This window comes from Manacus vitellinus, unplaced genomic scaffold (assembly GCF_001715985.3).
Source record: "Manacus vitellinus isolate BGI_N305 unplaced genomic scaffold, ASM171598v3 scaffold_2_pilon, whole genome shotgun sequence".
NCBI classification, from domain to species: Eukaryota; Metazoa; Chordata; class Aves; order Passeriformes; family Pipridae; genus Manacus; species Manacus vitellinus.
The window spans coordinates 47,235,587-47,262,756 of record NW_021940208.1 but is presented as its reverse complement, the minus strand read 5'-3'; the positions used below and the strand labels follow the sequence as shown (position 1 = coordinate 47,262,756).

At 38.2% G+C, this 27,170-nt stretch overlaps 1 protein-coding gene across 2 annotated transcripts in view; it reads right to left on the bottom strand.

Moving 5' to 3' along the window:
* FARP1 (FERM, ARH/RhoGEF and pleckstrin domain protein 1) overlaps nt 1-27,170 on the bottom strand; it is a 181,221-nt gene that overhangs the window by 135,544 nt on the left and 18,507 nt on the right. The gene's annotated exons all lie outside the window — the stretch shown is intronic.

Below are 27,170 nucleotides of genomic sequence, written 5' to 3'. Positions count from 1 at the left end.
CAAAAGCAAAATTGAGACCTCATGTTTGTGGGCATGTGCTCTAACACAGTTTTCCATCTACAAAAAAAAGAAGAACAACAATCCCTCACACCACCCAGGATACATAAGAATACATCAGATAGTGCTGCTGAAACAGCAGTTAATTCTTTATCCAAACTTTGATCCCTCTATTCAAAAATTTCAAGTGTTGAAGCACAAAAACAAACAAAAACCAACCAACCAAACAAAAACCCACCGAAAAACACAACCTCAAAAACATTAACAGGCACAACAAAGCTTTTCTCTCTAGCTCACAACCCAGAACCGATATCTCAGAGCAACTGAACCTCCCACCCAGAATAAATACATTAAAATGTGTTAGTTTAAAATTCAGTGGAGCCTCTGTATTTACGTTATATTTGTTAAGAACTAAGAAGATGAACAAGGACATGATTATGATGATGCATGGCACCTCATAACTTAACTGAATTTCTGCAACTTCATTAACTATTTTTATTGAAAAAGTTCAGAGAAAAATTCAGGGTCAGGCAAACACCCTTAACAAGAAACACTGTGCATATTTAAAAGCCCAGTACAGTAACAAGAGAATTAAAATGGTCTCATTGTGTGAAAACAGAATGAAACTTCAGTAAGTTGGTGGAACAAATTTCTCATTTACACCACCATAGATCAATCTATAGAGGCATTCTTTTCTTATGTAAAAGTTTATCTTCTTTGGCCTAGCTTACATCACACAGCAAGTGACTGAAGAAAAAAAAACCAACCCTGTCAGAATGTAACAGGACTGTGATCTACTTGTCTAACAGGTACCAGTGTACACTGTTCCTGTGTAACAAGGATAGCTTTCCCATGCCAATCACTTCCAAAGCAGGTATGATTCAGAACTTGGTAGCAGTAACCTGAACTACTTCTTACCCATCATGTGGGAGGAAAAGCCCAGTAACAACTCCTTTCACTGGCAAGAAGCAAAAGGATGCCATCACTTTTAGGATCCTTAACAAGATGGGGAAGGCACCTGAAAAGGTGGAGAATCTTCATGTGAACATTCTATATGTATTGCAAGTTGAATTTCTGTCATATATCCATTTCCAGGAAGTTCAGAGAAAGTTTAAAAGCTTGAAGAAGAAAGACTTTTATGAACATAAGAACTACTAACATGATTCTTAAAGTCTTTCCAACTGGATCCTTAAACCTGAGTTTTGGCAAACTTAGGAATATTTCTGCAAATGCCTTTTTTTAAACTTAGAAGTTGAAGAAGCAACAACAAGCTTCATTTTCTGTAACTACTGTGATTTCCATTTTTCTTTCTTGTTTCTTCCTTCACGAGATTTTAATATTTGAACGGTTATAATGGTTCTTCAGTCCCAATCCCACCAGTTGCCCTGTGAGTGGCTATGGAGAATCCCTCTAGCAAATGCCTGGCCAGATCAGGTGCAGAACATGATCTTTGTTTAAATGATATTCAGATGCATTTCCTTAGAGGGAAGTTCCTCAAGCAGTTAAGACACAATTAACAGATAAATAGTTCTTGAGGTTTTCTTTCTTTTTGTTTCTTTCTCATTTTAAGCAGTTCAAGCCAGGTAAACCTCTGGAAAAACATACTGTACAATACAGATACAAATCAGGACAAGTGACAGAACTAAATCCTCCAAACAGTAAGACAAGGGAAATGATGTATCCTCAGTAAGAGTTTATTGCTTTAGTCATACAGTCCTTAACCAAGTTTGACTGTTCATAATTATTCTAAGTTAATCGTTAGAGCCGAAGTCCTAAACATGGCTTAAACTTCATAACAAAGTAAGAAGAAAAGTAAAGTGACTTGATGGGTTAACATTTTTATCATTAAGTGGATTTTTTGTTGGGCCTTTCTCTGGTTTTTTGCTGTTTGAATAGGACCCTTCTACTTTGCCAAGCCCATTACGTGGCTTGTGTTAGTATAGTTCAGTTCTTATAAAAGTTTTAGAAGTTGCTAGTTGGTGAGCGGTTTTAAGAACACACAAAAAGCAGGGACTGTATGCTTGCAGTTACAGTTTACTTGGAGTTAAGTATGTAAAAGTTTCCTTTCCTACAGCATTTAGTTGGCAGGCTCAGCAAACAAGAAATGCAACGTTATTGAGTTGCTGCCATTACTGATATAGTGTTTAGTACCAACAGCTTGCTGAAAGGTTGGCAAGCCTCTGTATAAGAACCTTGTAAGCTTTGAGTTCTGCTCATGGTGAAACCAGGGACAAACAAACCTCTATATTGTCTTTCTGAATAGTAACTGAATTCCTTCTGCTTCATGGACAGTGTTGGTAGGGATTTTCTGTAGAGAGCTTTGACTCTGAGATGAATTTACTATCTCTATTCCTCATAGCCATTCACATCACACTACATGTACCAGCTACTGGGTTCAAAAGGCAAATTGCTCTGAATGTTCATTGCAATACACTTTACTACAGTCAACAAAAAGATACAATGGTAAGGCAGATTTTCACTAAGAAGTATTGTTTTCTCCATGCAGCTTTGATAGACAGGAACCCTGGTTAACTATAAATATACAGAAACAATTGCAACATAACCACTTTAATAACTTTTTTCATTTTGTTTTCCATTATTTATGAGTTGGTAACCTAAATTTCATAATCTCCTTTTTAGAGGCATGAGAAAATAAAGAGTCTTATACCATGGGAAAATAACCTGTTATCAGGTACAACCTTCTGTTAGCTTGCTGTAGCAATGTTTTTGCCCAGACAGTGACTATATCGACTGATTGAACTTCCTATATCTAACACGTGGCAGAAGGAAAACCAGAACAAATACAACAACATCTAATCAGAATATCTAGATAGGTTTGCATCAGGTAGAATAAAGATTAGTGCTGTATTTTGAAATATTAAGAGCCCTCTGTGATGACAAGCTGCAAGTGCTCCAATTTTGTTTGTATTTTGAAAGCAAATCTTATGGGAAATGACATTCTGGCCTTCAGGCACTGTACTGAGTTCAGCTAATTAATAGGCTAAATTGATTTTTCTTCTTAAAGGATGCTTGTTTTGATTGATTTGAAAGAAAAAAATCGTGGCATTGCTGAGAGCATTAGCAGAGTGAGATTTTAACTTTGGGAGAGAAACACAACACAGTGGTGTACTGGAAAGGGCAGAGTGGTTTTTAATGTTATGTTGAATTTTTTTTTTTTAGATGGTACATCTGCTAAACATTTTTCAGAATTTAGAAGCTCTTCTACATAACAGTAGTAGCAGTAAAAAAGACTGACTCCAACAATAATGCAAGGATTCAGAACTGCTCCATTCATGTGTTGTTTCCCAGACAGGTACATAGAAATGAAATGTGGTGTAATAGCCACCTAAAAAAAAAATCAGAAAAAGCCTTTGTGCCTTGATATTTAGTTTCCTGATTAGGAACAAAACTGGACTCAGTTAATAAGAATAGTCCACTTAGCCTTGGTGTGCAAACAATAGATGCCTTTTACATAGAGCTGCCTAGGGTCATTTCTCATTTTCACGAACACACATTTTATCCCAGCCTGTTTTCCCTTCCCCAAGTATATAGATTAGTTAGAAAACTATTAGAATACGGAAGCTTTCACAGATACCAATTTTACAGATATCTAGTAGAGAGTACTTGTATTCTCTTTTTATACTTACAGAATTCTATCTACATTTGAAGTCTAACAACCTACTGTTGGAGCCTTTCCCTGCCTCACTCTCAGTATATATTCTGTAAATTGGGAGAAAACCAAAACTGACTGCTTTAAATAACCCCAATTTTCCCTATATATGTTCTATATTGTACTACACTTTCAAGCAGTGCTTTAGTATGCCCTGCATACACTTTCTCATGCATAAAATGGGAAGATAAGAGTCTAGTGGCATTCCTGCAGAGACCAGAAGAACCAAAGAGAACCTCTGGAACCACGGAGAAATTTTACATATACTCTCTGAGAAGGCACTGCATTAAACATGATAGCAGAAGAAGGTGATGGTTGCAGAACCACTTAAGGCAGTGTATAACTTTACAGAACTTGCTGTTCATCTTTTAGTCAGGAATGAAGCTTCAGCTTTGTTGTGGGCAGGGGGAAGGAAGGACCAGATACAAGTAAGGAGTTCCTTACTTGTAACCATGCCTCTGAATCATTGGGGCACGCCAGAAGCGCACATGCCATTCAATACTGCTGAGCTCCTGGGGAATGGGACTGAAGCTTGTGGACAGACAATGTTCTGCAATAGCCCAACTTCCATTCCCAAATCAGCTTTCTGACCTTTCTCCATCCCTCAGCTGTGGTCTCACTAAATGTACTGTAACTAATATGACTTCTCTGATTATGGCCCTCTCTCCTAGCAATGCCAGGCAAATACAAAGAATTTGCTCTATGCTCTTCTGCATCTCACAGTTTTCATGGCTGCTGTTCAGTGTTTGCATTACATCATGGAGGCCTGAGGGATGCCAACCAAGACTTGTGACTCCTGACTTCACATTTTCCATGGAAGGAGTGGCCGTATCCTGGCAGCTACTTTCTGTACCTGTGCTCCCCACCAAGGGGAACTAAACCTCAGTCAGGGCAGGGAGCTGCTCTTCATGGAGAGAAAACTCTGGGAGGCCCACCTACAGAACAAGTGTGAGTTGCTGGAGTTTGGTTGCTCCCTGAAGCAAAAATAAATTAAACCTCAAACCAAATTATTTCTCTGTCAGATATCTTTCTCTCTATTGCCACAATGTATACAGAGAGGTATTTACTAAAGAAATACTGGCTATTCTTAATAAAAAAGTTTCTTCCGAAGTACTTTCTGTACTTTGCTGAGGCATAAGAAAGCAAATAAATAGAAAAAGGTCATCATAGTGTTTCTGCATCAAAACAACCATATAGCTTCTATTCTCTTTACCACTTACAAAATAAAACTGCATGAGCTTTCCTCTTCTTGGTATATTGACTCAAGATAGAAGAGAATATTCTGATTGAGATTGATCTGGGAAACACATTTCAATAGAGATGTTGCCCCTCAGACACAAGGGATTACAAAAATATTCCTCATGCATATATTAGTCACTAGATAAAAAGAATTTGTAAAATCAATATAGTGAAAAAAGAAACCAACAGAACACTTTCTAAAATAGATATTGTCCATTCCTCTAGCTCTTCATACTCTTATTATTAAAAACGCTGAGCTATCTGCATGTATTCAAATTCACTGAATTTGAATAGTTCTTTGCAAACAAACTTTGGAATTATTTACTAACACTTCAGAAACTTTTGATTCCAGACATGTTGCCATCTTGAAAAAGGCAGGCTGTGTTTAGAGACAGCTACTAAAAGCAATACATCATAAACAGTGAATTTACAGTACAAGTCTTCGAGAGGGAAGCTGGTTTCAACACAACCTCTGGGAAAAAAAAAGCCCAAAGTATCTCTCATCCTAAATCCCTTCTTGTGCAAAGATCAAAAACTGCTCAGTCTTTGGAAGCGTATCACCCATGTGTCCTACCAAAGGCAGTCTCCAGAACAGGTATTTCCTGTGACAAAGAGAGGCAAAGATTTCAGCAGTCCCTACTATCTACTCCGTGCTGCTTAGTTACAGCAAGAATGACTAAGTATTACAGTCAAGACTAACATCATGGGGACATGCCTAATTGGGGCTTTATGTAATTCTGAACGACTTTCCAGTGAAATTTTTACTTGCCTTTACAATCTCCCAAGTTTGTCACTTTCTCTAGTTTTTGCTACAAAATTCTCTCAAACTGCACAAAACCAAATAAGTACTGAGATAAAAATCCTTTCAATTTTTCACTTCCCTCTCATCTTCAGTCTTACTGAAATAGAGGCGATAATTACAGACAGAAGTTACATTTCATGCAAGTTTCCTCTTAAAAGGAACAACCAAGTTGAAAAAAATTGATGCGGTAAAGTGCTTAATATCTAACAAGGTAAAGTTTTCACTTTCTTTGTTCCATGTAAAACAGAGTTCAAGACTAAGCTCATTTCTTCCCTGAGCCAACAATTTTGAATATTCATTGGAGAAGACAGACATAAAAAGCACAACCCTGCTGAGTATGAATTTGCAGCTCAGTAACAGGCTTTGCAAGTTATCTATAAAGTCTTCATTCTCCTCCAAAAGAGGTTGTCTAAGATGTTGCCTGGATATTTTGCCACTTTTCACTGTTGTTGAAATGGAGACCAGAGGAAAAAATAGAAACAAGTTATTAGATTTTCATCTTTGGTAAAGTTTTAAAATTAATCAGATCTAAAAATTGTATATATTATGCCTTACTTAGGATGTTCTAGCTACCATATATTGTATTCCTACATGTTAATCATGCCTGAAATCATGGACAGAAATGAGAAAAATACAAGCCAAGTTTTCAACCATACAATGCTATATTTACCAACTGCAATTAGTGAGTTTTCCCATCCTGCAGTTGCATTCTGCTGGCTTTTCAAATCCAATGGATAATAAAAGACATAACCACAGCCACCTGGTTACATATTCAAATTAATTCAATTCAGATATAAATAGCCTCAATGTAAAAACATGAATTCATAAACTGCTGAGAATTCAGTATCTTAGTTCACTGCTGGAATTAATTTCTTTTCAACAGACTGGTTGTCTAGAGAATACCCATAATGCAGTAAATGAAAACATGTGTGTCACTGCCAGCAGTGAGAATTCATGAAATTGTAACTGATGGATATTAAAAAACCAGAGCTGTGGTGGGAAACCAAGGGTTTGGCAGTCACTGGAACAAGAATGATAAAGCTGAAGATTCCTGATTCTTCCTGCATATTCCTCTCACTTAAAAATGAAACAAACATTGTCTCATATGGAGCTTGATCAGTGGGATATTTCAAGAGAGAGATGTTTTAAAAACAGAAGATCCAGATTTTTGCCCAGTTGCAAAAAAATGGGCAGTGGACAAACCATAAGGTAAAAGACTTGAGATGTTTTAAAAACAGAAGATCCAGATTTTTGCCCAGTTGCAAAAAAATGGGCAGTGGACAAAATATAAGGTAAAAGACTTGACTGTCCCTTTAATCTAAAGAAGAAGTATATACCTCAGTGTTCAGAACATAAAAATTTTTGGGCATTTTTAAAAACAAAAGAAGCCATCTGGAGTATTTTATATTACCTGTTCTACAGATATCTCAAAAGAATTACACTTACACTTTCTTAATATTTTTTACAGTAAACTATTCAGGTAGAGGGATACTAGATGCCTTATAAACACTTAGCTTTGAATAACTTTCTTGACTGAAGTTGCCAACAGCTGCTAACAGTATCAAGTTATACAGATAATTTGTCTTGGTTTTGCATTTCGGATTTCCTTCCCTTGTAAGGCATTTAAGTATGATCTCCATTTCATAAGTTGTTTTTTTTTTTGCTGCCACAGTGCACATGCCAATCAACACTTTAGGTATGTAAATGCCAGCAGGTACCAAAGTGAAACAGAAGAATCTGGCTACAGACAGAGAATGCAGAACAGCACAAGAGCTACTGATGCCAGTTACGGTTCTGCTTGCATTCAAAACAGCAACTACTGCCTGATTTAGTAGGTCAAGGTTAATGTGACAAAAATAATCAATGAAGTTAGTAATCCAACATTTCTGAGTTACTAAAACCCTTATTCGGAATGTTTGCAACAAAAATTTTGGACCTGAGCTACTTTGGATTCTTGGAAAAGGATTTCTGCATTGAAGGGGTATTTACATTGCTACATAGTGCTATGTCCTTGCTAGCTGGGGAAAAAAAAAAGATAAAGGCATATTAAGCAGAGTGGGTCTGAGTAAATGTTATGATTAATCAGAGACAGTTTATTGAATAAAAGCATCACAAACAAATGGCACATGAGATAAACCCAAGCTTAGTGTGGCTCTAGGGGACAAAGTCCTAACCAAGCCTAAGTATCTATTTATCAGATGGTTATGCAGTTTATGAAGCCTCATCCCAGGGGATTATACTAGTGTTTCCAGATATCTTTTAACTGTTAGAAATGAATGTAAATGCTTAATCTTTGGCAAGGAGCTCTGCTAAAATAATCACAATTTATCATATTAGAGAAATCAGTTATTTTGTGATTACTGTACTCTGCTTCATCCCAAAAAAACACACTTCTTGTGGTTTCGACTCTTGTGTCACCCATTAAATCACGTCTGTCAATTTCTCTTCTTTTGCAAAGGATGAATGGAAGTAGAGAGAGAACAATTCTCTCTTTGCTGTATAGATTACAGATCTGAAGATTAAGCAGGAACTTTCTATCCCCATTGCTAGCTACTATGTCTAACACCCTAAGTCAGTGTATTCCAGGGGCTGTATGATACGGATTATTGATTAACTCCAAAATGCAAATAGTAATTTCCAATGCTAATGTATATATTTTAAAATACATTTTGTGCAACTTCTCTTTTATAATAGCAGGAACACTGAAAGCAGTGTTTGTTGAATCATCAACTTTTCTTTCAAACAGCTTCAAAAAGCAAAAATTTAAGTAATTTCTCTAATGACTTACACCAAGTCCCATAACAAGATCACCACTTGAAAGTAAAAAATACAAAAGCTACCTCTAAGACATGTAAATCTGTAAGGACTTTCAGTGGTAATTGTTCTCTTTCAAAACACATGCATGGCATCCAGTCCACCTACTTTCACGTAGGAACTCTCATGAGTCAAAGGTTTCTATACAGTTGATTATAGGTGCCTTTGAAGCCTTCCTATATCTTTATGTTCCATGTGTGGTAGGAGTTTAAATGGAGTTTCATCCCTTAACTCCTGGCCCATAGGAGTGGATTGTTCACCAGCTAATTACTAAAAGTAACCTCATGCATTAAAGTGAGGTTTCTTTACCAACACTGCAGCCTTCATGCCCCAAAGTGACAAGTATATATGTAGAGCCCAGTAGAGTGACTGCTGGCGCAGCCACCAACAACCTAGAAATTGTGAGGGTGACTGTCCACTGGTACAGGTTGCCCAAAGAGGCAGAGAAGGTTCCGTTTGTGGAAGTTTTCAAAAACAGCTGGACATGGTTCTGGGCAACCTGTTCGGGGTGGCCCTGCTTGAGAAGGAAGGTTTGAGGTCCCTTTCAGCCTCATCCAGTCTGTGATTCTGTAATGTCATATACCAATACACACCTACTCTCTCACTTTCTCTTTAAATAGTATATTAATAAAACAGTACTGTTCAACTGATAAAATCTAACTACTTCTGCTCAAAAGAAGCATGACCAGCAAACTGAGCAGGTGATTCTCCCCCTCTTCTCCACTCTCATGAGACCCTACATTGGAATCCAGCTCTGGGGTCCTCAGCACAGGAAGAACAGGGATCTATTGGACCTAGTCCAGAGAAGGGCCATGAAGATGATTAGAGGGCTGGAGTACCTCCCCTGTTGAAGACAGGCTGAGAGAGTTGGGGTTGCTCAGCCTGGAGAAGAGCAGCCTTACACTACCCTAAAGGGGGCCTGCAAGAAGGCTGGAGTAGGACTTCTCACAAGGGCATAGAACAAGGAGGAGTGGCTTAAAACTGAAAGAGGACAGGTTTAGATCAGATATTAGAAAGAACTTCTTTATTGTGGGGTTGGTGAGACACTGGAACAGGTTCCCAGAGAAGCTGTGGATGTCCCATCCCTAGAAGTGTTTGAGGTCAGGCTGGATGAGACTTTGAGCAACGTGGTCTAGTGGAAGGTGACTCTGCCCATGGCAGGGGGGTTGGAACTATCTTTAAGGTCCCTTCCAACTCAAACCATTCTGTGCTCAGTGATTAAGAATTTGAAACACATTATCTAACTGTAGGAGAGAAATGAGACATTTTAATAATTGTCCTGTTTATTTTGCCTATTAACTGTATACTTCTAATGCAACACACAGAGCTGGATGTGTTGCAGAAGTCTATAGCAAAGCTACTTCCCTCTGAAAAACAGTAAATAGCTTTAACTCCAGTAATGACTGCTTCTTTAGCTCTGTGAATTCCCCTGCCCCCATGCAGAGGGGACAAAATAGACTAAGGCGAAGATTTTTCTCTCTGCTCTTGAGCTTTTCCCATGTGGTTAGCAAGAGTTTGAGAAAAACTGGCAGGATATTCCCGCTCTACTTCAAGTAGTTGTCCTGTTGTGAGAAAGAGCCTCTGTACAAAAGAAGAGATGCAACTGGGATTCCTGGTTAATTTCCTTTTTCAGCCAGGGACATTAGAAGTCTGACAACACACAGAGTGAAAAGACAGGAAAGAGAGACGTTTAAGTGGTCTCAACAATTGGACCAGAAGTAAAAATAAGCAACTAAAGCTTCATATTTTCTTCTCCTAAATGAAACTGGAGGTAATTTTTTTAAAAGTTAACTTCTCTTCTTAAATACAATTTTTCAATGTCTAACAAATTCTTTAAAATGTTCTCTTTATTGTGGATTTGCTGATCAAATTTTATAACTAAAAGTATCCTAGTATTCTTGAAAGGAAAATTGAAAAATAGCTACACATTTTTTAAAAATTGAATAAACAATCAGTATTCTGCTGAACAGGACACCGAGTTCTTTATGATGCATTACCTGTTTCTGAGAGCAGTGAATGCGTGTTTTAGCCCCTCTTCTACTGCAGATGTTTTCTTACAGCTGGGATTTCAACTCTTGTGTTTATGGTAACATAAGATTAGCACTGTTATGTATTCCTCCTTCCCTCTTTCACACATATACGGCTTTGAAGCCTCAAGGAGTTGAGAGTCTAAAAACAACGACTGAAATTCCTTCAACTCAGCTAAGAGAAACCTGAGCTGTATCCATTCCCTCTTCTGCGAACAACTGAAAAAGCACAGTAAATTCCCAACCCTCCTCTCAGCATTTGTCCACAGCGCTGTACTAGTAGCTGAAGCAAGTCTGCAAGCTGCAAAACAAAGCTGCAAGCAGACTAAACAGTATGCTTGAGATACATCGTACATGCACATTTATATATAAAGTTTTTCCATATTTTAAATTATTTCCAGTGTAACTATGATTACTGCTAATGAAAGTTAAGGAAAAACAGACTTCAGATGAATGTACAACACAGTTTGTCCACTTCTGTATGGTTCTGCTATGTCTGAGGCAGATTGGTTATTTGCATCAAACGGTGCCAGACAACCTTTAATTTGGTGAGGTGGACAATAAGATGGCACTAAAGCTAGCACCTACTGTAATAACCTGTAATCTTAAACTGGAGCTGTAACCAGTACATTTAGGGGTCAAAAGAGTGTGTGGGGTTTTTAAATAACACATGTGATTCACTGTGAACAAAGGAATCAGAGCTTACTTGAATTTTGCCAGTTTGGGAAGGGAGAGTAAACTGATACCAGCATTCAAGTGTTTTTCTCAACTTTACCCATGAGATCAATCAAAAGTAAATTAGGGGAAAGCAATTCAGAGCAATACTTCCTCCCTTTTGAAAGGTCAGTCCAGGACATGTGAATATTTAGTTATCTTCACAAATGGTGACCCAAATCTTAGACTTGAAAGGTTAATAAAACTATGTATTCAAAGAACCATATTGTCTCAATGCCTGTTTGTAATGGTTGAACCTCTATGACCTGTTTGTTTCAAATATCTATTGAGTACACAAAACTGCATCACCAAAAATCCATACAGGCCTCAATAATTATTGTTACTATCTTTATCTTCAGTAATCATGGAAAAGCTGAGAGAAGGTCTGTTCCAAAATACAGTGGAGGTCACTGAAGAGCACCTACAAACACAGAACCCAGACCTGATTTGTCCTTTGAGTCTCTATAAGAGATCAGGATTCCTTCATTACATTACTAAAAACAGCTCCTGGACCACTAGTTTCAGTGCTTAAAGGAGAAGCTCCACTTACTAGTCAATGGAGTATCCATACAGTATTTCCTGGGAGAGTTCATTAAAGGAAGAATATAAGGAAGAACAGATTATAAATTAATGACCTGAGGCTTGTTTTGTTTCAAATACTAGTACCTCAGCATATTTGGTCATCCACATCCAAAATACATATCTATTTTTGTGCTAATTGGTTATGCCTTAAGGCTGTTTTCACCTGCTTGCTTTTTGGAAATGGGTGAATGACTGGATAGTATCTTATATTGTTACAAAACTTGGTATAATGAAATGGTGAACCCGTTCTTGTGCTCTCTCTTTTCTGAACTTGCCAAATACAATGTGAATTCCTTCATTTTCAATTAGCTTTTTCGGTAACCCATGCAGACATCTTGACTTGAACTGTACTTATTAGGACAAGAAAGGACAGTCAAATTATCTCCAGACTCCAGATTCTGTAGAACTGTCCCAGCACTATTCTAACCAGTGAGCCACCACCACTCTGCATGCTGTTTCAAGAAGAACAAATACTGTTACTTTAATTGTTTGCAACTTCTAAGCAAGCAGATTCTTAAGCTATCCCAAACTAGAGGTTCTTGTGTGGTAATTACTCATATTAAAGTCAGCCCTTTACCACTTTCCAGTTGGTGACCCGGGCAGACTTGAAATGTGTGCTTTCTTCTCTTATTTTTCAGTTAACAGCCCACCTAGTTAAAATACTGCAAGAGTCTGTGCCTTTCCTCTTCCTCAGCAAGCTCCGCAGGCGCTCTGCCAACTCCTTCTTTTCAGTTGTGAGGGGGAACAAGAAAATCCTGCTGCAGCAGCCAGCTGGCTACCTTCTCCTGTCAAGGACTTAATATACTTCCATAAAGTATTCAGCTGTTGCTGGATGAGAGACAGAGTGCTCTATAGTGCCTTCTTCAAACAGTCCTCCTCCTTGACTAGCACAGACTGAATGGATGAAAGAACCATATGCAAAGAAACAGGAATGAGGTTACGAACACAGCCTTCATTCTTTGGATAATCAAAAGTCACCTAATTCATTTTAACCCTCAAGCCAAACATTTTCTCTCCAGGAGAAGGCTCACCAGACAAAAGTTCACATGAACTTGAAAAACCTTCAAGCTACTTGCAAGTTTTATTGTCTTTTTATCATACTTAACTCAAGCTTGGCTCAATAAAAGTTTTCTTGTATCAAGGGTGAAAACATTTCCACTCTCTTAAAAAGAATGCAAGAAAACCAAACATTTCTAATTTTGTTTTAAACGTGAATATTCCCCTTCAATGTCTCTATCTTAAACACTGCATCACAGAGGAAGTGAAAATGAAAGAGCAGAAGAATAAGTAGGACTAGCCTTGCCAATTCTTACCTTATTTTCTACATGAATCACAAATTCAGTCCACTCTGGAATTTTTGTTGCCATGGCAGCAGGAAGCTTACCTTTCCAGTAATTCAAATTTGCCTTATTGGTCATTTCAGACAGATGCTGGAAAACTTGCTTCAACTAGTCTTGCCTCACTTCCCTGCCGTTCTAAAGATAGCCTGTCCTACAGGCACCAGACTGCAACCTCCTCTCTCTTCTCCTCAAGGGTCAGCACTCATGCAGCAAGCAACACTCAGCATCCTGTGGCAGTTCTTCCAGAGCAGCTAGCAACAGGCTGAAATAGGGGCAGGAGCCTAGGAAATGAGAAGTTGAGCCAAGAGAGCCACAGGGTTCCTACTCCAGTGTGAAGATGGGTACAGCAGAGAGAGGCAATGAACAGATGTGAAGCCAAGTAGATTAACTCATTCAAGCAGCTGGGGCAGGAAGTTCCTGGAGGGAATTGAAATCCCCCAATCCTTCTACATTCTGAGAACTTCAAAGTGTATCTCAGAAAAACAGGTTCCAAAGTCAAAACAAACTACTCTTTTCTTTATGACTTGAATTTTCAGAAGCCTGACTTTCTTTTTAAACTCCTGCAGTTTTTTTGCAACATTCAAAATATGGAACTGGCACAAGTTGATTTACACCGTCTTACTATTAAGTTTACCACTTGGGTTTCGCTTTGGAAGTCAAGTGTTCATTGTTTTGGGGTATCTCTACTGATTGAGTTATTTTGGGTATTTTTATTGAAAGTATTTGCTTCACTCAAATATATTTTAGACCATTGTAATTTAGATTCAATACACTATTTTAAAGACAATTCTCCCGACATCAACATTGATAATACCAAAAACAGAATTAACACGGATAGAAAGGAAGAGGCTGTTACATCACAGCTGCACATACAACTTTATGTCTCTATATGTAGTATCTTAGGTACAGCTTTTAGTTCAAATTAATCATATTAATGTAACAGACTTGCAATGTGCAGTAATTTTTTAAGAGCTACATCATTAACTTTCTGCTATGTGTAAGCATCTGATAGGAGGCAATTAAACAGAGGAGTGAGTGCTTCTGCTTCCAATTTGACAGACTGCACTGTGCAGTCACCGACAATTTCTAGTGCTCTTCCTTTATGTGACTGTGTCACGCTGTGATATTTGAGACGTGAAAGCAACAGAACACCAGTGTTTTAAGTACAGACAAAAAAAAAAATATTTCAGGTAAGTTACAGAGTACATAAGTCCAGAATAACGATTTTCTCCTTCTCTTAGTGAGCTTTCTTATACATCTGCATCTTTAGAGGCCCCTTTTCCCCACCTACCCTACCCTTTCTCCATTACTCTCTTGACTGCACTTGATCTGCCACTAAAGCAGATTTGCCCTTTACCTAACCCTCTGCGAGTCAGTCTATCCACAGAGATTACTTTTCACTAAAACAAAATCATCACAAATAATAATAATTAGCCCATTTCTGTGATGCAGTTTAAATAGAATAGCTCAAACTCTACAGAGCAGAGATTAGTATTACTAATCAACTTAGAGGAAGTAAAAGAAGCAGCAAACAGCTAGAACTTTCTGCCATGGAAGATTGTGGAGGTAGGAGGTGTCAGCAGATTCAAAAGGGGCTTTGGGTACTAGGGAATAACAAGAGAAAGGAAGAGGAGAGAGCTCATGTGCCAGGTTGGGAGACAAAATGTAAAGCCAGTCTTAACTCAGGGGGGCATTTATGTTTCCATGAAATGATTTTATCAGAGAGGGTAAGGGAAACAGAAATAACAGAAGAACAAAACAAAGACAACAAGCTTACTATCTGGCATGCTAGAAGACGTTGCCACTGCTTGAGCTGTACCCCAAGGCTATCCTCATAATTGTATCCATATAGTTATAGTTGTTTCCTCAGAGTTGTAAATAAAAGAGAACGAGGGAGCAACTGCAACCCCAAAGACCAGAAATGCATGTACTGACTCACAGGTCAGGACGAGTCCTCACTCAAAGCTAGCATTATCTCAGACAGCTCTCCTTGGAATGGCCCAAAACACAGCCAGAAACCCAACTAACAACTAAGGAGTGGGGAAAATCATAGGCTAGGGTTCCAGCTCACTCTCAAGTCTTCTGAGACACCAGTATAGGAATGTAAAAGAAAACCACTGGGGGACTGAAGCCTGAAAGTGAAGGCAAAGGCATTCCCTTAACAGAGAGGGCTCCACTTGTTGCTTCAGTGCTTTTCAGGGCCAGAACTGTGTACAACTGTGACAGATGAAGAGTTAAAAATAACTTATGATGCTGAGGTACAGGGTATATACATACCCAAGCACTTCACATCCCAGTGCAGTGGTTTTCAGCCCAAGGACCCAGGAATCCATGGACCATTTCTACAAGCAGCAAGTTCATTGACATGGTATTGCCTTCCACATGCTTCCATGACCTTTTCAAAGGACTTTGCACCAGCACTAGACAGCCTTTTGGGACCTTCAAATGTCCCCAAATGAAAACAGTGGTGATTGGTAACCTCTGGCCACCTGGGAAATATCAATGTGAGGGTCTGACAGCTACAAAGGACAAATGTGAGTGGTACTGAGATGTCTGTATGAGAGGAGGACAAGTTATTTATTGTCAGGAATAATCATACTTCATAGTCATATTATCCAGGCTTCTCCTGTTAAATAGGCATCTCCTGTTAAAACATCTTGCTAATTTGAAATAGAAAATTTAAATGTTAACACCTCAGCTATCAACAGATTCAAAAATATTAGTTTGTGTTTATTATTTTAGTTATTTAATCCTTTCATGCTACTTTGTTGTCAGGTGGACACGTTTCATCTTCAAGTAATTATTTAACAGGAATTAATTAATTCTGAGAGTGCTGAAGGAGTTAACTTTCAGTTGAACTCTCAGTAAAATATTATGACAGAGGTTGAGAACTTGAGTTCTGGGTTTTTTTCTTCCCCCATGGCATCCTAAACAGAAGAACCTCAAAGCAAAAAAAAAACCACACACTAAATCCAAAACACATAAGGAATTTACTTCACAGATATACCTGTACTGGAAATCAGTTCATTTCAGCGTAACAAGCAGCAACAGTGTTAATTGAACCCACAAAGACTTGTTCCCTCAGCCCAAGAAAATGCTGAACTGTTTCCTCAGCAACCTGGCTAAGTTGTGTGTATGTGACCTTCCCTGTAATGAAACGTAAGCAACACAGACCTGAAAGGCTCTGCACAGAATTGACCTTTCCAGTGAAAGGCATAGGTATCTGTTTAAGGTTGCTTGTTTCATGGAACAGATACAAAAAGCAATAGCACTGGCTAGAGTCAGCACATGTAAGTGAAACAAAAAGATTATCTGCTCCTTAGTCTATTTCTCTAACAGCAGCAATCAAAGGTTTCGTAGAAAAAAAAGTCTGAAAATTTAGCTCTTCTACAGTTGGTGTGGATCCAGGTTTTCATGAGATTTTCAGAGGGACTTGCTGACTTTTTTAAAGCAGATGCAGTTATGAAAGTCTCTTCTGTTCACAAAGCCTGCTTTCCTGCAGCTTGCTATTTCTACCTTGCTCCTCCTGAGATTGCCGAAGTCATGGAGCTGAGCATGTTGTGACACAATCAGCCACGTGAAGCATTTGCTTTCCACTTTAATTTTATTTTTAGAATCATCTATAGTCTTTCAAAGCACACCTACCCATACCTTGACATGAAGTAAAAAACTACAAAGAAAACCTGAAGGGTCTGACGAACTCTAGAACATAAGTAAGCTTATGACTTGTCTCCAGTTTATAAAATGACTACTGCCTTGTTTCTCTTACAAACCCACAGATATGGCTGCAAATCCTCATTTGCCACATAGAAATCTGATGGTTTCTATCTCAGAGCTGCCAGTTGCCAGCTTAAAGTGACAGACTTTCCACTGGTGACTCTGAGCTTCAACTAGACAAAAAATTCTAGAACACATTACTCCTGAATCCTTACAGTTAAGTGTTTCCTAGGCCTGTGGGCAATCTGCTCACTGCTGGCCTTGCCTTGAGCCAAGAGCTGGACCAGACTACTTCCAGAGTCCCTTCCACTCTATATCACACTATGAATGAGTATACAAGTGCTTTCATGAAAAGTGTTTTCTTTTGCCAGCTGCCAGTGCTTGTCTCTGACTGCAGAGGTGTTCCTGAATTACTCTGGAACATCTAAGAGCAGAATATACTGGGCTACATATACTTTTGGTTGCAGTGCTAGTCTGTGTGAATCCAACACTAAAAACTACTTGGTAAGATCCTTTTATAATTGCTCTAAGATATATTTTTATATAAGATATAAAAAGCAGAGCATTGACGGAGCATTCTCTTTTACATTATTTCACATGTATTACCTTAATTAATTCTGCAAAATCCCTTTTATTTCAAGTCTGTTCACCAAAACTGTGGTATCTGAGATTTGTTTCTATATTCACCGCTCTTGGAGGAGACTCCTGGATCACATCATTGTATGATGTAACCCAGATTATTTCTAGCAACTCCAGTAACCAAAGACAATGTAAAGTGGCTGAGGATCCTGCTTACCGCTGCCAGTAATCAGAAAGGCAAGGTGCTCCCTTGACTTATGGTCACTCTAGATCCAGTACCTGCTGCTCTGGCCAAATGTGCCCCTTGCAAAGAGAGCTCTACAAGGAGCCATCCATACAGAGGATACAAAGATGAATGTCTTCTAAGAAAGGACAAAACTGAGATGTTAGATGGGGGTGATATGACAGAAGGGAATAAAACTGAGCATCTGCACCAGGGAATGAAGCAATGAAATCTGAAGAGTCATTTAAGAGTAAAAGGTCTCCTTTTAAGCACAAAGAACTAGCCCCTGAATACTAAGCAACAGCTACACACAAGTACTGTCTACTATCTATCAAATGGAGATTGTTTTAAATTCAATAAGAACCATATGAAGACATTATGGCATGAGAATAAGACCAGAATTATAAAAGCAAGGCAAACTGAAGAAAAAAAGAAGGAATGACTCCACGTTCAATCAGAAAACCAGGTAGGAAGATAACAGATAAAAAAATGATGAGAAAAACCCCCTGCTGCTGTGCTCTGCATGAATATTTTCACCTGCCAACAGGCCATCAAAAAGCAAATTGGCACTAAGTCATAACTCACCATTTGCTATTTATATTCTGGTAGCGTTATGTTTGTACAATTTCTATCAGTCAAAGCCTCCATTTTGGGGATGGGGATAAGAAAGGGAAATATTGTAATCTACTTCTGCAATTGCTGTTTGTATTCACTAAGTTATCTGGTGCTTGATGTGTGCCTCATGCATCACTTTTTATTCATAATTGACATATTTATCCAAGAATGATTTTAACACAGTAGTCTTATTCAAATATGCACAAAAGCTTTGGTAGACATTTTCAGCCATGCATTTTATGTGATTTACATATTGGCATGCAAAAGACAACATTTAATTGTGCGTGCATATTGTAATCACAGCTTTATCAAGGTAGCTTGTTGGAGCAGTGGAGACAAGTTTACAGGTAAGCAGCCTATAAATAAGTCTTTCTGAAGGCTTTTAAATCTGGCAACTGGTGGAGCCCCTTTAGACTGTAACAAGATAAGACACACTGCTTTAATCACTGCATTCTAGTTATAGGGGTTTTAGTTTATTTTAAGCTAGACAAATTTCACTTTAACGAATGAGAATTTGACTTTGCTATTACAGAAAGCATCCCTAGTTCTGCAGTGCAGATTCAGCCTTTGAAGTGATGAGCGCTTTCTCCCCTATGCAGCACAACATCATCACTGGAATAAAGCTGGCTGAACAGCTAGGAGGTACACCCAGGACTCCCATGTATTTCCACACTGCTATCTCCTGTTTGTTTGGAGAATACCAATGGCAAGGAATTGAACCAGCAGTTGGCAAAGGAGCTTTGGAGAGGCAGAGAGGACAAGGAGGATAGGCAATATAAAGTGGCATGTTCTAGTGCCAAGCAAGGAAGGAACAAGAGGTATCAAATGAGAACACCAAAGAAGTCCTAAAATATCAACTGATATAGTCACATTCTTAAGCATTTTAAGGGTTGGAGGAGTTCCTAACATTCAATCTCTTTCCCATCTCTGCAGCTGTGTACTTCCACAGCAGCTTTACCCAAATCTGAACTACTACTAACATGGTCCTTCCATCTGTTGCATCCCTATCAGCATCTATAGGAAGCCCATAGCTGTAGCTAAATTGGTGAAAAGCAAAGCTTTTTAGGCAGGATTGCCCCAGTGGGCTGCCTTACCATGGCAGACAAGCATCCTTGTCAGTGCAGCAGAGTGGTGGGATTGCTACCCCCAGTAGCTGCTAAAGCTGTGCCTCTACCAGCTAAACAACCCAGGCATCCTGCAGAAGTAGGGAGGAAAAGAGGGTCTGTGGCAGACTTCAGGTCTGAGGAAAGAAAAAGCACCCCGACAAACATACAGAGATGAATCACAGTCCAAAAACATTAACATCCCAAGCTAAAAGGCCAAGCAAGGTTGGATGCAGAGCAAGAATCCATAGTAGGTAAATGAACCTGGAGAGAAGCATTTCAACAGTTTGTGTTAGCACCAAGCAAAAATTGTTAATAAATGATCATGATCAACTGAGAATGAATTGAAAGAGAAACAAGTGGACAATTTATAACATTTTGTTATTCTTTTATCCTGTGCTGTATAAGCCTTCGTTTGCACAGATAGCTTTCAATTCTGTTCAAAATAATGGTGGAAAGCACAGAGATCCCACAACAAAGATTCCTTCATCCCTCAAACAGATGAGAGAACAAGTTACAGGCAGATATGCTTTTACTTTACATTTAAATTACTGAAATCCAGTGCTCTGAATGGCTGTGTGACATAATCACATACCAGCCCAAGTTACATATGAACCCAAGTTTTCTGATCTTTTGCTCAGTGCAGAATTATAAACCAGGTGTGCTTTGAAATGCCTGCAGAGACTGTGCTCTTGGCAAAGCATCACACTTATGCTGCATGTCTTTAGCTCTGGACAACACACACTTTTTTAATTCAGGAGGTGGAGCAAGGCAGCTATTTTCTCACAGAAGTTTACCAATTTCATTTATTATGCCCCTCCAGAACATATATTCAGAAGCACAGACAACTGTTTTGCATAAAGGGCTTAAGGAAAGTAACTTGATCTTGACCATCTTTGTGCTAACAAAGAATGTGCTTAAGTAAATCATGCCATGCATGTGCACCACTGTTGCACAGCACCAATGCACTCTTCCTTCACAGCACACTTTATTTTGCAACTTTTATACTCCTCCCAAAGGTAAGTAATATGGGGAGGTGCTCGGGGAAAGGAGTATTCCCGTATCAGGAACTGTCAGAAATAAGAAGAGACATTTCCTCTCCCATTATCAGCCATGCACCTAACCCTGTCCAGCTGCTGAATCTTCGTTTTATAGATTATGATAACCATTTGAATGGATGGAGACAGTAAGGACATTCCTTATCTTTATACCTAGTTGGTCTGTTTCAGGTATGGGTCATCCACTTCTATACTGGATGTACAACTGAGGTATCACAGCATTTGTCCTTTGATGTTTTTTTAATTGCATGATACTGCTATATAGTTAAATGTTACATAAATATGGTTGGACTCAATGATCTTAAAAGGCCTTTTCCAACCTACATGATTCTATGTTAGACCTGGGACAGAGAATAGCAACTTATAGGAATATAGAAGCACCTCCAGAGAGCAATTCATCTCATCCTAAAATACACCTTTGAGACAGGCATGATGAATAGCATGTTCAATGTACTATGCTTTCACCCAGCTATGGATGAAAATTATTAGCTGAAGCTTTGACCTCCAGTTTTGAAAATCTTCAAAAATAGAAGAGATGAACCTCAGTTTCAAGGGGAAGGAAGGATGCACACAGGCAGTTCGGCTCTCCTCCCGCCTCAGACCAGAGGTAGAACATCCCTCCCATCACCCCTGGAACAGGAAAACGTAGAGCTAGAGTAATCAGCCTCCACTTCTGCCACTAGCCACCCATATATGTACACTTCGAAGAGGAGACGTGGCAAACACCTCCCACTGTTCCTTGGACATCTGTCACCTCCAAACATGTGGCCAAGGGAAACACCTCATAGCTGAGAGGGAGCCCACACTCCCTCACAGATTCACCAGTACTGTGCAAACCAACCTGCAGGCATAGAAACAATTACCAAAATTAACAGCCTGATTTCAATGACCCCTTCAGTCAGTGCAGTAGAGTTCAGAAATGCTCACACATGGCCTCTTCATCCAAAGCTGCCCTTCCTGTGCCAGCTCACACATTAGTGCATGACTTGGTGAGTCAGCTGAACCAAGAGAGGTGAAAAGGCATTATTTGAGAAGCCTTCCCTAACTACAACTTACACTAATCCATTCAAGAAAATTACATTCATTTCCCAGTTATCTTCAAACACATCAATCTAGTGAGAAAATGGACTAGATCTGTTGGCACTTAAAATTATATTCCTTCTTATTCTATTCATTCTAAAGAATGTTAACAAAGAAATCAACAGTTTTAACAGTCCACTACCTCAGGTTACATAAGTTTGCTTGTGAATTATTCTCTCTCTTGTTTTGAAAAGCACACAAATTATTAACACAAAATACTAAAATACTCTTTCAACAAAGACATTCTAATCATTTGTCAACAAAAATCACAGTTTACCAGGTATCTACTTCAGCTATAATCTTCTGCTGAGAAAAATGCAAGTGATGTGTTTCAGAGTTACAGAAAAAAATGCTTTTCTTGTAATTTCAGAAGATCGAGTAGAGTTGGCATGACAATTAGTGGATATTTAAATGCTTTATATTCACCGGAAATAGTCTGACAGCAATGGCCAAATAATTTCAGGCACGGGAAGAAAAGAAAGTCTCAGACTGATGAATAACTGACATTTGACCTGCTGTTCACTTCCTAAGCTGGAAAAAAAATGCAATTCATATTGAACTGAAGCTGAAGCTGGCTGAGAAAGCACAAAACACTGTTTCAAGTTTCTGCATTGCCTTACTGTCTCATGCTCTTTTTATTAAATTGTTTTATTCACTAGTTGTAATTGCTTATGGAGGAGTGGGGTAAATACCTAGGACAAAGCAATTATCATGGCCCATAAACATTATAGAAAATAATTTAAACATTTATAAAACTGTGGCTGAAATTTTGAACTTAATAAAGTAACACAGCACTTGTGGAAATTTATAACAAAGCACATGTAATCTTTGTTATTAAGTATTGTGACTTTCTAATATTAAGCTTTTCCTGGCACACTTAAACTGGCCTGGAGTTGGTGGGGAGTACACTTTGCAGGCATTTTCCCAGTGAAGGGAATATGAGCCACCATTATATGGCTGCATGAACAAACAAAACCAGCCAAACAAACAAACTAAAAACCCTCCCAAACAAACAACAAAAAACCCCATCCAGAACATTAGTCTTAAGAAACAGAGCTCTGGCAGGATTACGAAGTCCTTCTCTCTGAAAAATTTGGAACTTGAGGGACAGAAATTCCCTGCCGAGGTACTACATCCAAACTCCAGTGGCAGATATATAGTTGTAGATCAAGACCATTTGGTCTTTATTCTCTTTATTCTTGAGTAACCTAAAGAAGATGAAGCCTTTCTCTTCTGAGAGAAAAACAGATTGAAATGAAATGTTTACAAATGACATTTACTAAAGATTACACCTTCACCCTGTTTTCTATTAAGAGATTCCTATTGCTTAAGAAACCTGGTGTTAATCCCCCAAAGCAAATGACATTTTCCAACCCTGCATGTTTCAAAAGGCTTGAATACATTCATAGGGAAAGGAAGTTGACAATACAAAAAACAGATGTTTAATAAACTTGAGTAATCTGACAGGCAAGTATGTTTTGGTCTTTCCAAAAGACAGCCACAAGAAGGAAGCAACTATTTTCTTCCAGACACAATAAAGAGGACTTCGGTTTGGTTTTAATTAAAGAAATCAGATCCTAACCAGAAGAAGAATCCTCACCTCCTGTGACATACTTTGATCTCACCTTTGATGGTAAGAGGAAAAGAACAGCTCTGACCCTTTATTTAGCATCAGTAGTATCATTCCAGTCACATCAGCTTCACTCACTCAGAGAGTAGGATATGATCAGTGACAAGCATTATATTAGTCAGGGTTAAACCTGGTCTGAGTCACCAGATCGTCCCAGCAGTCTAACAAGAAAATCAGTCATGTCTTCAGCACTACCTAGAAAGGAACAACACTCTTAATGTTTAGGAGTAGTTTTAAAACAGATTACTTCTGGCCCCGAAACAACTATAAAAGTAAATAAGATATAAATGGCATAGACACTAAACATGATTGGGTGTTCTTTCCCAGAAGGACCTCTAGTAGATGCAATCATCTGCTATTTTTACTGCTCTTTAAAAACTGTATTTCATTTTTACTTCAACTCCTTTGAATCTACAGAGAAGATTGTATTAAAGCAAACATATGAAAATCCCTAAGTTTTACTACAGCTTTATGGAATCATTATGTGTACACAGGGTGAAAAATATTCTTCCTCCTTCGCATTAGTCATTTTAGTTAAAGCTGTTGTCTTCTTACGCAGCAGAAAAGAAATGCATTTGCTCATTCTATCAAGTAGTCATAACTTAGCCAAACACTAGCTGAAACTGAATGCTGTATTTTGGACCTCTGCAGTCTTCAGTTAGCATATCTAACTAATTTTTTACTAAATACAGCCAAAGTGGAAATTGGAAACAAAACGCAAGAGGCAGAAATCTATTCCACACTTGCATGCAACCCCTTCCACAAAGCTAGCATCGTGACCAACAGCTGCGAGTGCTGAATGATCATGAACTCTCAACTCATGGCCTGATTTTCAGGCACTAATCACCTACAACTGCAGCTGAAGCCAGCTCTTGTCTGAGAGTTCATGACAGACTCAAAACAAAGGTACAGAAAATCAGTCATAAAATGCTGAATAACTTCAAGGGGGAAAGGATATTCTACATAATTTATTTTCTCATAACTGAAGAGGTAAAAATGTGCTCAAAGAGATAACTGAAGAATTTTATATTTTCCTTTTATGTTAAAGGCAGGAAATACAAAGTGGAAGTAATGTAATCTTATTTTTTGTTTTCAAAATAGCATTGCCTAGCTTTCCCTTTCCTCCTCCAAACATCTGTACGCAACCAGCTAACTGGATGTATGTAAAAGATCCAGGATTATCTATTCAAGTTTTCATTAGCTTTTTGGAATATAGGAATGTTGGTAAATTCTGCAATTAAATGTTTTTTTGTTAACAACATGCAGCATAAAAGATTTTTCTTATGCACTCTTCCTTTTACAATACTGCATTTGCAAAGATTGATAAGAAGGCCTTCCATTGTGGCTTCAGTTTTTGAAGCCTCCCATACAAACTCTCTCCATATACTTTGTGGGGTTTTTCCTAGCAAAAAAATATCATTTATGGGCCCAAATGAAGGTATGTGGATCTCTCTTCTCTCTTTTTTGTTTCTTTGGGTTTTTTTGCTTGTGAGGATCTAATACAGTAAGTCCAACATGGTATGATTATATGGCATCAAAGCACTAAGCCCAGAAGAATTAATTTTCCTTTAGAAACTCAGATGACACTAGAGTTACTTCACTTTTAAACAGCACAAAGGGCAGCAGCATTAGCAGGTAGTGGGAGTAGGTTATGTTTTCCTCCTGTTTTGTTATATAGAGAACACACACAGGAATCTAAAGGATTTTGCACTAATAATAGCAAGTCATCTGCATACTATGTGAGAAAAGAGATTGCTCAAGTGCAAGGATATTGAATCTTGTCTCCTGAAAGACAATTTAAAAAAAAAAACAACAAACCAAACAAAACAAAATGCAAGAAACAAGAAAAAATAAACTACCACACAGTAAAAACCCCAAACCATGACAACATTCAAACAAAACAATAAAAAACCCAATAAAATACCACACATATAAGGTCTTATAGTTAATGGGGTGGTGGTGGTAAAGGTATAACAAGAGTAGCATCAAGTAGCACAGAAGTAGGACTAGACAGATGGACAGTCTCAAGTGTTTCACTACTTCCCTTAAACTCAAGAAGAAGTAGCACCAGTATCTGTTTCTATTTTTATGCAGACTTTGTGAGCAAATCAAACTGGTATCAATTAAACTTCATACCATCCTACAAGACACATTACAAGCAGCGATAAAAGCACCCAAAGTTTGGCTCATTTGCTAGCAGAGAAAGGTTTGTGCAGCAAAATTTCTGAAACTGTAGGAAACACAAATCCTTCTCAGTTTATACTTTTATCATATTTGGAAAGTTATCTTCATAATCGTAGCAGCTCAAGCTTTGGAAAGTGTAGTTCAGACCTTCAACCACGCAAAGTCCCTAATTCACCGCTGAAAAGCAAGCCCACAGATGTGCTTAGGCACGTATGTTTAACATCCTCTGCCCACAGCCACACTTGCTGCTCCTGAAATATTTTGTTGAAATGGTATCACTTTCCTTTTCTGTGTATACTACACCAATCTGGCTAAAAACATTAAGCTTAAAAATAGGTTTTCCAACATGAATAAACAGATGTATTAAAACTTATTCAGCTTTGTGAGATGGGACTAAAAATTAACTGAAAACTATGTGTGTTCCTCCATTTGCATAGCTTAAAGACAAAAGGGTTTAGGAATCTGTTGTAACAGATTTTATAATCTGGGCATCCTGCAAATTTCACCACAAGATTTGAGTTTCAAACCAATGGGGCTTTCCTTGAGTAGTGATAGTGATGAAATAAAAGCCTCTGAAAATAATCATATTGAAGTGATCCAAACACAGAGTTGTTTAAATCCCCAGGTCTTTCAGGTGTTGCTGAAGTTTAAAAACAAATGAAATGTCAATGTCTTCTAATATTAAAGATCAAAAAAAATACTGTTTTCTTAAACTCCCAGAAGCAAAGCTGGTGTTACATAAGTGCACTGCATCCACACATTACTTTATATTTTCTTCTAAGCAATTTATTGAAAGCAACCTGATACCAACATGGCTCCTGCTAAGTGTTTGCACATCATTTTCAATTTTCAAAGTATGGTGAAGTAGCATCTGTAGGATGGGGGGGCAGGGGGAAACCGGAAATAACAGTTGTCTCTGTCACAATAAGAATATTTGTTCCACATAAAAAAGCACCGAAACTTTTATTAGCATTTAATAATTTTAACTAGTACACTTTTAAACAGTAATGATTACCTAAAGACTGCTAATTTTACTCTTCGCTATGAATATTTGATAGACATTCTGAAAGGCACAAAAGCATAACAAGTTTCTACATACACGAGCATTTCATTGGATGGCACTTAGGTTTACACATAACCTGCCTGTCCAGAGAGCTTACTTTCAACCAAAATAAAATCCGAGACTGAACACACAGTTGTAGTTGGATCACAAACAGCAACAGAGAGCAGACCAAAAATCATGTACATATACACATACAAAACAGACCAACGAAACCTTATAAACAGGTAAAACCATTTTCTAATGGTAGTTTTCCTAATCAGAATTACTTCATCTTTAATATAGGGATAGCACTTTTCCAGCTCTTATATGTGTGAGATCTCTCTATCTCGCTGGGGATCCCCCATTTTACAGGAGGGAAAACTGAGCCAATGAAGGCATGGATATTACCATAGCTACAGAAAATGCAAGTAACAAAGGATGAAATTTCAACTCAGGTTTCCATTTTCCTATTCACTGAACCCTGAAGACTTTGAAAAACATACATTCCAGTCCACACTTTCATAACAGCAACAGTGTTCAACCATCTTACATGCTAATTGTGTAAGCATGGCATGTTAAAATCATTAGTGGTTATTAACAGATTTTGTGAAACAGAATCGGTCTTGGTATCAAAACTAATTCAAACTGATTTTTCTGATCACAAACACACACAAAAGCAGTAGTAACTCTGTGTCCTTGGCAAGAACAAACCTGGATTAATTTCAGTGGGGTACAGAGAAACTTTAAATGAGAC